The 13398-nt window shown below is 40.5% G+C and overlaps 1 protein-coding gene across 3 annotated transcripts in view; it reads right to left on the reverse strand.

The window, feature by feature from the left end:
• The window catches only part of SPRYD3 (SPRY domain containing 3), a 324679-nt gene that overhangs the window by 273498 nt on the left and 37783 nt on the right, over positions 1 to 13398 (reverse strand). Inside the window, exon 1 of one of the 3 annotated variants that reach the window (XM_085654645.1) lies at positions 11939 to 12074. The exons of 1 other annotated variant lie outside the window; for it this stretch is intronic. The gene's annotated coding sequence lies outside the window, so the exon portion shown is untranslated. Of the gene's footprint in view, positions 1 to 11857; positions 12075 to 13398 lie in introns of those variants that run through there. One more of the 3 variants, XM_085654646.1, reaches the window with a different exon arrangement.

Genomic DNA, 13398 nt, shown 5'->3' on the forward strand with positions numbered 1-13398 from the left:
ATCAAAGGGGCACCGCGAAAGTGATCGCGGGCGCTTAATGAGCATGACGCGGTTTGCCAGCCTCTGCTCCTAAGCGCGCGCCCGCACACATGCACTGTAGCTCTAGGCTGGCCATGGTAGCATTTTTTGAGCCCTCACAAAAAGACTCGCCAGACCAGCGCATGCGCTGGGTCAGGCAAGACCTAAAAAAAGAGAAAAGGTGCCAGGACACAGCCCTGTCTGACCACACTGATTGATGAAAAATCCTCAATAAGTGCCTCGCTCCTATTATACTGGGCTCCTGATGTGGTATGTGCATGAATCTCACTGAGCACGGAAATAATTGCGCTGTCAATGCCTAACTGGAACATTATAGACCATAGCTTTGGTAAGTCCATAGTGTTGAAGGTGCATGTTAGGTCCATGAAGGCAAGATGGACACAGCCTTTTTTTGCCTTTGCATATTTGAGAACTATTAAGGAAAGAGTTAAAGGAAGGGCGAAAACCAAATTGTAAATCTGAGAGCCCCTTGTTGGTTGATACTGGTACTACCCATTCCAAAAATAAACAGGTGGAAGTTCCTAACCTACCAGTCTCTGTAAAAGAAGTCCAAGCTGAAGGCACTTCAAATAAACAAGTGATCAGCAAACATTCCAGTGAAAATGGGTTCAGCTGTAAAGGAGTTTGAATTCATAATTTGTGAGACTAGTTCAGTAAATCCTTTAGGTCATGACCAATTGTGTAAAATTAATGGTTTGATTTATTGTACACAGGATGTTATCTACATTCAAACATAGGATCCAAATGTAGAACTTAAACTGAAAATCAAAAGACGTGGAATACTTCTAGTACTTATAGGCGACAACATACCTCCAGATTTAAGGCAGACCATTAAAAGGGAGGTTGTGGATTTTATTTGAAAAGATGATAGGCAATTAACAGTGCAAAACTAGTGCAGATTACAGTGAAACCAGATGCAGTGTTTCCCGCACTCCCCAATATAGCATTTCTTTAGAAGCCAAGGAAGGGATTACATCTATGATTGAAAAGATGGTGTAGCAAGGTATTTTAATAGAGGTTTTGGAAGTCCCTGTAATTCACCTATAAGGGTCTTCAAAAACCTAATGGGAAGTGGAGGACAGTTCAAGACCTTCGGAAAATCAATGAGATAGAATATCCATCTAGCAGACACAGACTAGTTCACAGTGATTATGTTGTGCATTTTTCTCCATTACTCTACATGAAGAGAGTCAGTAACTTTTTTCATTCACACTTAAAAATAGATCCTCGCTAGTATCCCACGAGGGTATACAGAAGTCCTTCAAGTTTTAGCCAAGTACTTAAAAAGCAATTCGAATTTTGGAGGAGCCTTAGATTAGTTACGGCTACTTCAATTGCTATTGATCACAGTGAAGCAATTGTTATGGGTCACACATGAAACATGTTACTCACTCCATAACTTTTTATCCTGCACAAAAACCCAGCATATGACAATTTTGGATTGACTACGTGTGAATTGGTGATATTAGAGCACTGAATTTATCAATGAAGGGATTTAACATGTTGGATCCTCAAACTCTTCTACCATTTCAAAGAAATCTCAAAAATAGGGATGATGTACAGGATAAGAATCAAAATGATTGTGGGGATGTCGCAGAACTATAAACCCATCCATTAACTGACATTCACGATGTACCTCTCGATTTGGTTATATTTGTGGATGGCTCATACTTGAGAGATGTCCAAGAAAAATTACGAGCAGCACATACAGTTTGCGCATTGACATACATTGTTGAGGCATTGTTCCTGTGTAATGTAACCTCAGCATAAGTGGCTGAATTGACTGCCATTGAGGCAGCTATATAGAGATGCAAAAGCAAGGGTATGTTATGGGAATAATGGTGAGTGCACGGCCACTTTTAATATTAGAAGAGGGGTGAGGCAAGGATGCGTTCTGGCTCCTTTTCTTTTTACATTATATAGAAATGAATTAGGTCAAGTCCTGGAGAACCAGTGCCAGGACCTGCCACAAATAAACGTTCCATACCCGCCATATGGTACGCGGACGACGCTGTACTGATGTCGCCAACGCACCTGGGGCTTCAAAGTGCGGTGTCTAGCTTCTTAACATTTATGCACAATCTGGGTCTTAAGTTGAGCACCTCCAATACCTATATAATGAAATATGGGGATGATAGAACAAAATGCCGGGACATATTTATCGACAAAAATAAGATCGAATTTGCTAAAAGATTTGCCTATCTAGGCGCTCTTTTCGACCAGAAGGGGAGTTGGTCCCATGCTGTTCAAGCAAGAAAGCTACTATTTATGAAAGCTACTGCCGCACTAGCCAATTTTGCTAGAAAATTGGGGAGATGTACAGTTGTAGAATTATTACAAATCCATAAAGCAAAATGTGTCTTCACGGCTATCTACTGTGCAGGTATCTGGGGCTATGTAGACCCTCAACCCCTACAGTTAGTTGAACATGCCTTTTTTCGATATTTATTGGCAGTCCCAAGTAGTACATCAACAAATATATGACATTCTGAATTAGGGATGCCGTATAAATACGATCTAGTAAAAATACAACCCATTTTATTGTGGCATAGGATATGGTCGAACTCCCAAAACTGGTTTTAATCAGGAGATTTTAAATTATAGTTTAAAACTACATCGTGCCTCAAGCATCCCATGGTTAAAATACATTAAAAAGTCCATGAAAGACCTTGGGCATCCAGTATACTTTGAGGACCATAGCACCTTAATTATAGTCTCAGGAAACAACCTACAAAAAAATTAGCCTGATGCTTCTTGAGACGAATAGATTCTCACCAGAAACATTAAAGACCACGGTTCATGGGAACCAAATGATGCTAACCACCTATAGTATTCAACCGTACTTAAGAAACAATGCTAGGTGATGATGATAGGATGCTGCTGACTCGCTTTAGATTGGGGATCTTCCATAGGCTAACTAGCTTCCCCACAATGAATGATCGGTAGAGTATTATGTTTATGTGCCCATGTGACGATAAGTTTCTGCAAACAATGCATGTTCTTCTATTTTGTAAATCTTACACTGAACCACGTAAGAGATGGATTTTACCAACTGTAAGGCTGCTTGGTCTTAGACAATGCCAGCCAATGCCAACAGTGCTACAATTGTTGGAGAATGAAAATGTTACAAGGTCTACAGTGCTATACTTGAAATGTGCAATAAAATATAGGAAAACTATTGGCATATGATTTCACCAAAGATACGCTACTTACAGCTAGGTTGTTTTTTTAACATATGCTGTTGGTATTTTTAATGCTGAATTGTTTAAAAATCATGTGATTTTAAGTGCTTTCATGATTTTACTGGTAAAATCGAATAAAGCATTTTTTTAATTGTATTGCCATTACAAGAGCTTGCTAAATAGCCAATGAATTGAGCATTAAAGTTTACATCAATAGTCAATATTGGTTTGGTGTTATTCATGACTGATCAGTTATGGTCGCAACGTAGTCTCCTGACCTAAACTGGTGTTTCAATTAGTAATGACAATATTTTATATTTGTTATGTGCTTTGAAATGGACATTGGAAATTGCAGTGGTGAAATGTGTAGCACATGAGCATGGTGGTGGCATGATAAGTTTGGGCAATAATTTTGCTGACTGGGTTGCATAAAACTTTGCCGCAGTGTCAATGAAGACAGTTGAACAATCAAATAATAAAGTGAAACATGTTTTTACTTGTATGACAAAACAAACAGAGGCGCTACAAGCTGCACAAAATGAAATGTCAGAAGAAGAAAAAAGAAAGTGGGAAAATACAGAACACAAGCAAGATCAAAGTGAGTTTTGGAAACGTGAAGATAGAAGAACTTTCTTGCTTAATTCACAGTTACTGTTAAGACATTTTCACAGACCTACTCATGTGAGACATGATGGTATGAGAAGACTTTTTAAAACTCATTGGTTTAATCCTCATTTCAGAACAGTTGCAAAACATCTGTGTCAGACAGGCAGGAGGCACAGGTGTCAGAAAAATAATGTGGGAAAGAAAACGGTTGCAAAAATGCCAGGCATTGGTTTTGTAGAGAGTAGAAAGGCCACACTGTAACAATATGAGAGCTATTACTCATTACCTTGAGCAAGTGAAGCAAATTGATTAACTGGGAGTCAGGTTCACTAGCACATTATCTTGGTCCCCGCAGATATCTAAGAGCCAGTTGGCACTACAACATGTAAACTCTGCTGTAGATAAAACGTTGAAAGCATCAACATTTAGGACAGTTCTAGCAGCCACTGAAATCTATCACGCAAAAGGTGTTGGTGCAGCATTGTATGGGGCTGAGATATGTGGCACGAGCAATTTTGAGGGCCCAGAAAAAACAGAAAACATCTTCATGAGATCGGTCCTTGCTCTACCCCAAAATATGCTCTTAGATCTTGGACTAACTAATATAGCACACGAGGCTGCATTCCGACCCCTGCCCCTTTGGATTAGAATATGGACTAATGGTTCACCACTCTGGTTGTGACAAACATTACGTGAAATTATAGTGCTCGACACAAAAGGAACAATACCATGGCTAAAATATGTCAAGAAATGGTTAATAAGCCTCGGTTTGGTTGAATTGCGATCTAACCCCTGGGGTATCCAGGAAAAGGTCTCTAAAATGTGTTAAGAGATACTGGGATCACATAAATGAAAAATGGTTTTGTCAAACATTTGCCGAGGAGCTAAATGGCAGATTTCTGTATTTTAAAGAGAAAATAAATTGCAGGTTTTTTTGTGGTTTATTTTTTTAAACAGAATTGAGCCCCACAGGCCAAATTCTTATCTCTGGAATTTAGATATGGCATCCTACCACTAAATGAGTTCTGTAGCAGATGGATGAATGGTTAGATTTATCCAATCTGTCCTGTATGTATGACTACTCCTGAAATTCGAGCATTTCCTATTTTTTTGCCCCAAACACACTGCCATTAGAAAAACTTGGTTAATCCTGGTCTGCCACATCTTATCTGCAAGACAATGAGAGATACTATTAGAATCTTCAAGAGTAATAGCTCAAAATGGTTAGTGTTTGCATTGTCCAGATATCAGTTGTATGCTTGAAGGCTGAGAGACAAATTTGGGAGTCAAGCATGTAGGCTATGAACTGGACTACTTGATTAGGTAACCGGTAGAAGCCTTTCCCCCTCTATGGGATCCCTCAGAGCCCAAACGGGTTTGTTTGCACATACACTCTGGGGGCAAAATGCTGGTTAGGATTGCTATTGATGTATTATGATATGTTTTAAGGTATCTATGGATTTTATAGACTTTATGATGATTGTATTTATGTGATGTACTTTTATGTTTTCTTTAAGAAAAACTGATAAAAGTTTATTACAACTACTACTTCTCATTGTGTTCAAAGTGGATTTAGGCATATCCAACTAGGAGGTGTGATGCAATGACAGTTGTAAAATTGATACTGAGGGAATACATACCTAGATTATAAACTCCCAAATGAAACGGAGTCAGATAAGGAGACACTTTAGGAATGAATTCAATAGAGTTTTGTGTGCTGCAGTAAAAATAAACCAGGAGTTCCACTGCAGTTGTCTTCCAGAAGTCTCAGGCCAGGTGGAAAGACAAAAGGTAAAAATCAAAATGGCAAAAGGTGTGTGCATCAACGTTACTAAAATGGCCAGATGCACTTCCAGTGGTGTTAATAAGCATGACATGTACCTTTCAAATGTCTGCAGGAATGAATCCCCATGAAATTCTCACGGGTAGAGTTATAAGACATCTGGATAATACAGTGCGTTCTCTCACTCTCATCAGGTGCAATTTGCAACACCTCCTGCTGTTTCTGAACAGTGACATGATCTGAAGGCAGGAGACTCTGGGGCAGATTTACAAGAAAGTGATGCATCTATAAAGATGCGTCACTTTCCCTGCGCCACCATTAGAAACTCTTGCACCACTATGGATGCACTGTATTTACAATACGGCGCACCATCGCTCAAGGATTGACAGATGCGTCAGAATTTGACGCAAAAGTCACGCATTGCTGGAGTGGTGTCGCACTATGACGCAGTTCCAGCAGTGCAGGGGGAGGCCTATCCTAATTGTGCTGCATCACTCCTTACGCCTGCTTCAAGCAGGCATAAGAATCTGACGCAGTGGCGTAGTGAAATCTTGTAGATTTCCCTGCGTCACTTCTACAAGGCTTTTTTGCGTTGGAACGCCCACCCTGCATACATTATACTTGATGCAGGGCTTTACAACGCGACAAATCTCCCTAGATGCATCACGTTGTTAATGGGCGCATTTTTACGCTGCTGCTGCGTCACGCAAAATGACGCAATAGAGGTGCAAAAATGAGGCAAGGGACTTGTAAATCTGCCCCAGAGTCCTTATGAAGAAGCATGTAAGGAATTTGTGCCTTAAGTCAAGGACCTTATCAGGTTATTCCAGTGACAAATACGGCTGTGCAGTATGGGGGTTTCTTGCCTGTATCCAAGCATCTCACACAAAGAAAGTGTGAGGCGCAGATGAAGAAGATGTGAAACGAGTAGGTGGTTCACAACACAAGAACCACTTTCGATAAATGGATACAGCGATAGGCAAAAGAAAAGAAACAAGATGACAAACTGAATAAAGAAAGTCAAACTCCAAAATTCCTACATTTTCAAGCAAATCACATTCTATTAAACAAAGAGATGAGACTCCGACTCGAGCAGAAAAAAAAGTGATGATAGAAGCCGGAATCAATTGTACCTACCTGAAACTGTTAGAGAAAGAAGCACAGTGTTATAAAGGAGTCCTAAACAGATTAGTGAGAAATCAGCTAAAGCAGTAGGTGGAGCAGATGCTGATGAATAGTCTGAAATTAATGCTGAATAAACATTAGAAGGGTTACAACAAGTAGTGCCTGCAAGGAGATAAATAAATAAGAAGTACACAGCTCCTGAATAGGTCTATCTGGCACAGATTAAACCAGATGGAAAAGACACTAATTTGAGAAGGGGATTGCCATGATCCACCATGAAGTGAAAAAACAGGCCGATGAAATGTTGAATAATCCTGGTGAAGTGATCCATTGGTCTGAATTTTTCCGTTTAGAATTTGTGCACACATTTATTTTGAAAAGGCTGTTTTTAAGAGCTGAAGAAGAGGCTTTCAAGAAACAAAACGACCACATGGCTTTCCAATTAATATTTTGGCTGCCCTTACTGGTTTGGTAATGTATACAAATCCTCCTAATCAGTATTTCTGAAACATTACAAATAGTTCAACATCTTTGAACGACTCCAAGAATCAGATTAGAAAGTATAAATAATTCTGATGAAAGATTTGAAGAAAACGAGTATGTAGATTTGTTGAATTATAGAGAAAAATATTTGTCCGATTCTTACATTTGTACAAGTTAACCTATTTCTGTTTCAGAGAGTTTTCAGCCACATGCCCTCTCCTGTTGCCTTTACTATGCCTGGATCAAATCTCAGTATTATCTAGATGAAACTAAAGTAGACCTTAACATTTCAATAGACCGTCTGCCTGAAATAAAAAATCTGGAACTAACTTTAAGTACTAAAGGACCTTTAATGTTTCAAAGTACCAACACCGAAAGAACTAACAATCTATGGGGCATATTATCAAGGGACACAACACCGCTTTTTTGGCACATAGCGCCGAGAAAGCTGCGATTTTTTTATCGCACAATCATCAAGGCGGCGCTAACATGCATTAGCGCATGTTAGCTGCAGTTTCTGCGACGCTTTGCATCTTAGCGATATACATCGCTAAATAGATGCAAAGTAGGCGTTCCTGCCATGAAACAACATGAAAGATGTCATGTTAACATGACATCGCAGTATTTACAAGGCGGTCCTGGAACTGCGTTGCGATTTAAAAGTCCGCGCAAACCGCGGTTATCGCTGGATTCTTACGCCTGCTTGAAAGTTGACTTAGTCATGTTTTCTATGGGAAGTGGATTGTCTGGTTACGTCCACACTCCCCTATTATCAATCTTTTCATTAGCGTGTGAAATCAACGCTGGATTTCACACGCTAATGAGGATTATCGCCGTCTATCGCTGGTTTGTACATCGCCTGTTGGCAGGGTGTTGTTAATACGCCACTAACACGGCGATGTAAACCTGCGATAGACCGCGATAATCAAATTCGCGCTAAGCGCGACTTGCGATATTTACCGCTACCCGTTGATGATATGCCCCTATGTATGTAAGATGACTGAAATTGAGCGTGATTTAATGAGAGATTATGCAAAAAAGAGATCAGGAGAGAGGTTGTTGAGAGGTACAGGTGAAACGAGATTGAATTAGACAGAAGAGACTGCAATTCAAAACTCACAAACACATCCTCATCTTAGAATGTAAAAAGAACAAGAAGGGAGTGTGTGCCTTATGCGAATGAAGAGTAGTCAGTATCCCAGAGCAACTATGGTTGGAAATACTTTCGCTTATATTCATACTATACTTTTTTTATATGGTAGTTACATACAGATGCATTTATCATATTTGTAACAAAACTGCTTATTATACCTTTACACAAGTTTGGACAGGTTTTTGTTGTCTATCTTTAGTTATTCCTAAGCTTTGCATCTCAAATGACATCACTGATGGCATCATTTACATAATCTGAAGCAGCCACTCACACCCCATATAACCTTTAATACACTCACTCCAACACACTACCATTCTCAAACCCATTCACACACCTATACCAGTATTAACACAGCACTCACTGATTCATACATCAGCACGCACATCCACTAACTCACACAGCTACTCCTACACCCACTCACTAATACAGCTGTTAACATATCCTCTCATACACCCACATAGCCACTCACACAGTCAGTTGCCCATAGAGATACTCACTCACCCATACAGTCAATCACATAGTCACTAACTCACCCATACAGTTACACACACACTCACTCACTCAGACAGATACTAACCTGTACTCACTCATCTATACACTGACCAGGGATGTAGAATTCCTAGAGCCCGACGCCCAGTACATATTGTTTGGGGTCAAGGGCAACAAGTTTTTATTTGTATTTTGTCCTTGGGACAACTAAGCCCAAACCCCTGCAGCACAAAGCCTTTGGCTACCAGTTTGCATTGCCACATTATGGATCAGGGAAGTGCACTGTCTGCAGTTAAGGTTAGATTTTTGTCCGTGCTGAATACTGTTTAAACTTGTATTTATGGTTCAGTAATTGAAAGTTTTTATTAATAGGGTAAGCGCTGTAAGTAAATGTTGTAAGCTCTGACTGCACTACTGACAGTGGTTCCAGTATAAAAATGTGTGCAAACGTTTTCAAAGTTTAGCAATATGAGGCTATGTATAATGCTCCCAGAATGCACTCTGATTTGATGCAAATATTTGCAGAAGTTTGAAAACAAGATTGATGATTCTTTGCTTTCAAAATAACATGTTCATAAAAAAAAAAATGAAAGCAGGAAAAAAAACATTTCACTTAACTACTGTAAAATTTCAGGTACCACTTCTTTGCAGAATGATGTGTTGATGTATGCTAGTATTTCCCAAAAATATTCATAAGGGAAAATCAGTGTAATCAGTTTCAATAAGATTATGGGAAACAAAAATAAAGAAGGAGTGGCAAAGCCAGTAGGTCTGAAATTTGTGGTCAGCTTTTCAGTTTTGTCAATGTGGGACTTGTTTTAGCATGGTTTTTGTAAAACCTTATTGTTGTGGGAGCTGCTGGGCCCTCACCATTATAACAAACATTGGCAAAAGCAAAAATTGTTTTTGGTCTCAAAAAGCACACCCTGCCACAGTAGTTACTAATACCGAACATAACTACTTTGTGTGCCGATATGCTCTTTGTGAAAGAGTAGAATGCTGTCACACACAGTGAAGTTAATCCATACAGAGAGTGAGACAGAATTTTAATAAACACAAAAGGCAATCCCGGACCAAATTAGGGGCCCAATTATTAAAGAAAGGCTCAAAAGTGCACCCAAGGTATAAGTCCTTGCATTAAGTGCAGCCACACGGCTTTCGTGAATTCCCAAGAATTCACTGAAGTAGGACAAGAAATAGTTCTCCTAGAAAATATTTGTGAACTGCATTTTAGCATGAGCATATATATGCATGTGTAGATTTGCTCATGTGAAAATCTGAGTGTTTGAAAGTTCACTTTTCCTCTAACCCCTTACTTTTTTCCCAAAAATCTGGAAGAAGGTTTACGTCTGCCATTGTCAGCAGTACATTTCCAACATTTTTCAGTATGGGAAAATATTAGAGAAGAGTTGTTGAAGACTCTTAAAACATGCACGTTAGTAAGTTTGCACAGACTCAAAAGGGCATTCTAACCCTGAAACTATTGCTTACCACTACCTTCAGACCCAGTATGTAGATCTGCGGAAACGTCGCAACATAAGGGATTTGCTAGTATTCAAACCCTACAATGGAAGGAGCCCTGGCATAATCAAAGAGGCTATATCAGAGCTCTTACGTAATGAGATTACTGCCATAATTTGTCGTCGCACTACATGGCACATGTGGATTTTGTTACAGGACAAGTAGATTTATTAAGCAACCTGCCCCATGGACAAGTAGATATTTTATTAAATTCCATACCCCTGCTGACACACACACATTCACACATACAGCCACTCGCATCAACTCACTCACCCACCCATAGTCACTCACATACCCCCATCACTCACCTATACTGCCTTTTACCATCTCCAGTTACTCACCCATATACCACTGACACTTGCACTCACTCACCGACACAGCCACATACACTCTCACTAACCCATGCACACTCACAATTGCACTCACTAACCCTTACAGCCACTTACTCACCCACTCACTCATGCATACAGGAATTTACACCCACCCTCACAGACACTAAAACACCCATACAGGTACTCGGATAACTAATGAATCACCCCTACAGACACTCACGTACCCACTCACCTACCCCTACAGCCACTTAGACACCAACTGACAGAATGATACAGACATTCACTCACCCATGCATTCACTCAGACACCTAATCAGTCACTTATACAATCAGTCACGCACCCGCTGAATCATCCGTACAGGCACTCATACACACACATTCATCAACACCCTTTGATATATATATTTAACACTCAAACTTTAAAAAACACTCTCAGTCACTGGATGAGGTCATCAGTGATGTCACTGATCATGTCATGAGGGATGTAATATGAGAGGTTATCATTGGCTCAGCTATCTATAACTGCTGAATCTCTCTGGTTTTGTACGAGTGAAATGTTTGCCTAATTATAATGTCCCTGTAATCTTTGTTTTTTCAGTTTATTTCTAAGGTTTTTTAAATGCTAATTCCTAACTATAGCATCCCTGTAACGTTTGATTTTCTCTCTGTGAATATGTATATATATGCAAAACTCTTCAATCTAAAAAATTCATTTAACCACCAATGTACGTTAACTATACAGGGCTTTTCAGGTTATAATTTACCTCCTAGTCTCATTAACTTACTTCTACCTGGACATATACGTGTATTTCTAGTTTTCCCATCTCAAACACCAGTTCTGCCTTCAATTCGCAATTTAAGTTTGTCACCCGATACTTAGGTTTTGTCTGGGACACCTGCGCCACCTTTATGAGAAAAGTGTTGTGTGTAGATTTTTGAAGTTATAAAAACGTTTGCTATAATTTCTAAGCGACTGGTAAGGATTTTAAATAGCTTTGTGATAAATGCTGGCTAAAAATTATAGGACCAGGTGAATGCCCAAACAGAATGTAGGTGTTGTTATGGTGTGTGCCCAATATATTCCCATTTACTATGCCAGCATCCTCCTCCACGTTGGCCTTCCCTACATCCCCACATTCCCTCACCAAGTCCCTCTTATGCTTCCACCTTCTCTGTCAGCATATGTCATATAGCTCCCCCAAGCTATTCCTCTGCTCCCGTCTCACCGCGGCTGTCCCCGAGGCCCGCTCTCCCACCGCTCGTAGGCTCCGCCATGGGTTCACCGGTTTGTTCATCCACACACTCTCTGACTTCCAAGCGGAAACCTGGGCCATCCAACCTCGCCGCCAGCAAGCGAATCGGAGCCCTTCCTAAACAGACATACAGCAAATCAGACCAATGGCTGATGAATACGCTTCAGGGGCGGGTGTAGGGGCGTTGGTTTGGGAAAAAAAAGAAGGCAGAATGACGCAGCGCGGCAATGAACACAGAAAAAACACGACTGCAGCACCCGTCAGCGAAGTCAAAGGCTGATTAGGAAGAAATACCACAGACGCCAGCGGTCTATTAACAGGCCGTCTAATATTCTTTCTAGGAAATGATCCAAACGAGATATTAGAGGAAAACTACAAAAGACCTACATAATAACAATACTTTAAAATGTTTTAAAGCTGAAAAGGGCTTTTTAATTTCGGCATCATTGCTCATGTGGACTATTTAAAAAAAAAAATTTAGATTGTAGAACAGCTTGGAACTGGTAGATAGTTGAGGGGCAACATGGCTCGGAACTTGTTGTAAAAGTGCATTTGTGGCACGTCATATGCCGGGATTTGACTCTAGGATTGGTCCATAAGGCTGTTAAAATCTCAGGCATGGCAAGTAAAATGTATTTCTACATAGGTGACAATGAGTCCAATCTCGCAATTGTGTCTCAAAGGGTTTCAGGTACAGATGGGAGTTATAACTGAAGAAAACTGTATTCCCATAATGTTGCATATCATATGTCAAACCTCGCCATACACTCACTTTAGCACGGGCATTGTGTTCCCGTGACTGTCAGGTTGGGTTATGCAAGAAGTTGGCGTCTTTGTCCCCCGTCTTGTGGGTTTTGGCATCATGTTCTCTGTAGTCAGTGCTGGAATCTAAAAACAAATTACTCCAGGAACCCATGGGGTTCAACCTGCAGTCACAGATCTGGGTTGACTCCATCATCGTTCATTAGCTCACTTTGCCACCCCAGTTCAGACATAGCTATATGCAAATCAGTCTTGACGCTGTGCCTCATGGGACCAGTCCACTCCAAAATGCCAAGCCATGTGTTCCCTGGACCAGAAACAAGCATCTTGGGACCGGTTTCGGGCTAATAACCCTCATCAGCCAGGCTAGCTTGAATCCAGTGGCAAAGTGAGCAAGGGACCCACGTCTGGGCATACCCTGACAAATTAGGGCGAACAAAGCAAACACAGGGAGATGATGGATGGAGCGCTAAAACTTTTCAGACACTCAAACGCGGATCTGGGTTGGATCAATCATTGTTCTTTAGCTCACTTCGCCACCCCAGTTCAAACACAGCTATATGCAAATCAGTCTTGACCCTGTGCCTCATGGGACCAGACCAGCCCAAAATGCCAAGCCATATGTTCCCTGGACCGGAAACAAGCATCTTGGGACCGGTTTCAGGCTAACA

The sequence above is a fragment of the Triturus cristatus genome, chromosome 4_1 (genome assembly GCF_964204655.1).
Source record: "Triturus cristatus chromosome 4_1, aTriCri1.1, whole genome shotgun sequence".
NCBI classification, from domain to species: domain Eukaryota; kingdom Metazoa; phylum Chordata; class Amphibia; order Caudata; family Salamandridae; genus Triturus; species Triturus cristatus.